Source organism: Myotis daubentonii, chromosome 6, assembly GCF_963259705.1.
Source record: "Myotis daubentonii chromosome 6, mMyoDau2.1, whole genome shotgun sequence".
Taxonomy (NCBI): Eukaryota; Metazoa; Chordata; class Mammalia; order Chiroptera; family Vespertilionidae; genus Myotis; species Myotis daubentonii.
In genome coordinates, this window is record NC_081845.1 from 83608936 (window position 1) to 83612975 (window position 4040).

Here is a 4040-nt window from a genome sequence, read left to right on the forward strand (position 1 = left end):
ATTCTCCATTCTCACTGTTTCCCCTCAGAATAGGTTTCTGGAGATGAAATGGCTAGTAAATCAGAAAACTGCACATTTTAAGTCTCCTGAGATATATTGCTAAATGTGCTTCCAGGTGAGCCCAACTTTTCTCTTACCAGAGTGCTTATTTTCTTACATCACTGCCAGCATTGGGTTTTATCATTTTTTCAGTTCTCCTTAGTTTCGTATGTGCAGTAGACCTGATGGTTATGCGCTTGTTGAGGCTCTCTCCTGGGCGCGCAATTCCACTTTCTTTACTGTCTTCAGGTTTTGTCTCTCAGAGGGCAGCGTGCTAGCTTCCTCCTCTGCAGCGCAGCTACTGTGTGTCCACGAGCTGCCACATCATAGAAGGAGTTGACAATAAACTGGTTCTTGGGGCAGTTGTTCCCCTTTGGGCTTCTTGGTATATTTCTAAGTAGAAGAAAAAATGTAAGAATGTCTCCTTTAAATAAAACATGAGAAAATTTAAAGAGATAAAAATCTTTAGGCCACACAAGAATTGCCATCCTAGATCAAACCCAGAGTATATATCCTGCCAGTAGAGTCTCAATATTAGGAACATATTATGGGAAGGTATGTACGTGCGTTGGGGGAGGAGTACTTTCTGGCTTATAAGTTTGGAAACATTAGTTTTGGAATTACGAAGAATTATTTTCTATCAGAAATTTCCAGCAGAAACTCTCACAATTCATGGAGCTCTTGGCCTTCAGAGCAAGGTCAGCCCTGTCCTTAGGGAAGATGAGTATGCATAAAGTAAAGAGAGAGAGAAAAAATGGCAAGTTGGCAGGCACTGCACTGGGATTTGTGGAAGTGTGTAGGGGAAGGGAAGTAAGAGAACCTGAAATGCTAAATCTGTATTTCTAGGGTAATGATCTCCAAAGTACTGTGGCCTCTAAAATAAGACCTCAGAGACAGGCACATTTTCAGTCTTCAGTGCTAGTTTAAATAATGGGGAAAGGAGACTTTCTATTCACCTGGAACCAAAGGACTTTTGGGATATGGTGGTCTTCGATCTTTTCTTTTGCCCCCTCCACACCCTCCTGCATCCCACAACTCCTTGAGTACTATTTGTTATCACCATGTGTCTGTGATTCTCCGAGAAGTTCTCAAAAATCAAATCAAGATGGCCCTGCCTATCTGGCCCTCATGTATCAAAATGCCATATAACCTGAAAATAAAAGCTAGGAGAAAGGTGATGAATGTGAAAGAGCATGAGATTCTAACTGAACCAGTACATAGTACAGACTGCAACAGTTCCAAGTTCAACATCCAGGAGAGACATGGAGCCCAACAGCTATCATGCGGTTATTTAATTCTAGAAAAGGGAACTATATGAGTGTGTTGAGGGGGGTAATGAAAGGAGCAGTTAAAATGTAAATTGCCCACGAGAGACTATTTTAAAATGCTGTTTGGAGTACCTTGCAAGGAGCTCCAAAGTCAATAATAAAAGACCCTATAAATGCATCAAGGCAGAAAGCCAAGTAGATGATCAGTGAGATCACTTGACCCAGAACTGCACCGGGGGATGAAATGGAGACAATATGAAGAGGCAGTTCTTTTCCTTTTCAACGCTGTAAAAATGAAGAAAGATAATGTGGACACCCCCACTTCCTCTTTTGAAAACCATTGTCATAAATATGGACACAAACACAAATAGACTTAATGAACTGAGGGCAACGGATGCCAACAAGAGGTAGCCTGAGGGAAAAGCCAACTGGGTAAAATTCATGGTTAAAAGATGGGAATAAGCAACCCTGGGAGGGGCTATAACAGACACCATACAGGCAGTAACACGGTCCCCGCTGCACCCACAGAATATTGATTCTCTGAGATATTGGCCCAAGGCTACTGTGTCCAAAAGACCAGCCAAATGCTGGGCTTCCTCAGGAAAGGCCTTGGCATGACACAGAAAGCTTTGCTTTTCCTGGTGTCAAACCAGGGCGTGGGCATGCCTGTCTGCGGTTCTGATTGCCAAATGCCAGAGATTATCAACGGTGGTGATCGCCACCATGTTGAAGGCCTATCCTGGGTCTTCTGGTGCTAAATGGAATGTATTTGCATGATCTCAAATTCCTTTCATAATTTAAAAAATTTTTCAATTACAGTTGACATTCAATATTATATTAAAGGTGAAAGGGTTAAGAAGTACAAATTGGCATTATCCCAAATTCTTACAACATTCGCATAATGCATACCACTTTTTCATTTACAGAATGGGACTCTGAGGCCCACAGCAGTTAAGCAAATTGCTCGTGTTCACAAGCCAGTAGGAGTTAGGATTTCTACCTAAAAGACTGATACCAAGTCTTAAAGGTGAGGAAGATAGACTGAAACAGAAAATAGTTTACTTTAATCAGAGGGGCAGAACTGTAATATGATCAAACTCAAAGTAATGAAAAGCTTGTGAGTTGATCACCAGGTATAAGAGTGAGCCAGGTGACACAGTATGGGAAACCCTGAAACGGCTAAAATTAAAAGTACAAATTGCTTAATAATGGGTCTTGGAAACTGTTCTGTTATAAGTACATAAAGAGCTTCCTCAGCTTGTTGATTTTATAAGGGCACAGTTTTCATCATATGGATGTACCTTTATTCGTAAAAATATTTAATTAATAAAGCATGCACACAATACAAAGCAATCATGCCGTTCAAGAAGCATTACAATAAAAAGCCGGTGACCTTTCGGCTACAAACATTCTCACCTGTTCCCCAAAGGCCCCCACTGCTAACAGTTTCTTATATTTGCTTCCAGAAAATGTCTACATGTACACACACACATCACATTGCACATATATGTTCTTGTTTTGTGAGAATATAGGATATGTGGGTGTATATGCATGTGTCATATGTATGTCATAAAAAATAGGAGGGCAGGTTTGTTTTTATCTTGCATTTTTTTTACTGAATATATCTTGGGGAGCTTTTTGTGTGAATTCATGTTTCACATTCTTTGTAACATCTGTATAGTGTTTCATTGTGTGAATGTAACTCAATTCACTCAACCAGTCTTCGTTTAATAGACATTTAAGGCCATTTCCAGTCTTCTGCTTTTGAAATAGTATTGCAGTAAACCATCCTTGCAGGTGATTTTCTTTTTTTAAAAAAATATTTTTATTTATTTCAGGGAGGAAGGGAGAGGGAGAGAGAGATAGAAACATCAATGATGAGAGAGAATCATCTATTGGCTGCCTCCTGCACGCCCTGCACTGGGGATCGTGCCCACAACCTGGGCATGTGCCCTGACCGGGAATCAAACCATGACCTCAGGTTCAGAGATCGATGCTCAACCACTGAGCCATGCCTGCTGGGTTGCAGATGATTTTTAATGCTTGAGAGCAAATATTTGCAGGATAAGCTTCTCGTATGATTATCAGGTTCCAGAAAAAAATTTTTCATTTTTTTATTGTAATTTTAAATAGTAAATGCATTCAAATGGTTTACAAATTAAAATAGCTTAACAAAATAAATATTGGAAAGTTTCACCACCCACACCCCTGATCATTATACTTCCTTCACCATCTTTAAATAAAGATTATATTAGTTTCTTGTGAATCCTTCCAGATTATTCTTTATTCAGTTGCAAGAAATAAAAATATATATTTTATCCCCTCTGTTCATATCCCAAGAGTGCATACATTCTTCTATATCTTACTCTTTTTTTTTGCTTAATGTATATTACAGATCTTTCCATAAATGAAATAGGTTCATCCCCTTTATTTTTACAGCTGCATACCACTTTATATTGTAGATATTTTATAAGTTAATTAGTTCTCTTTTGATAGACACTAAAATTATTTCTATATATTTGCCACTGGAAACAATGAGTAAATGTATACATACCTCATTTTACACTTATATGAGTAGATATATGAAAATGCAGATGGTATGCTACCATTTGTATAAAAGAATGCAAAGCTGAATTATATATCTGTGTTTGTGGGGAATCTTTAATAATTCCTTGGAAGGATAAACAAAAAGCTAATAACGTTTCTTGTTAGGAAGGATGGGAACCCAATGGA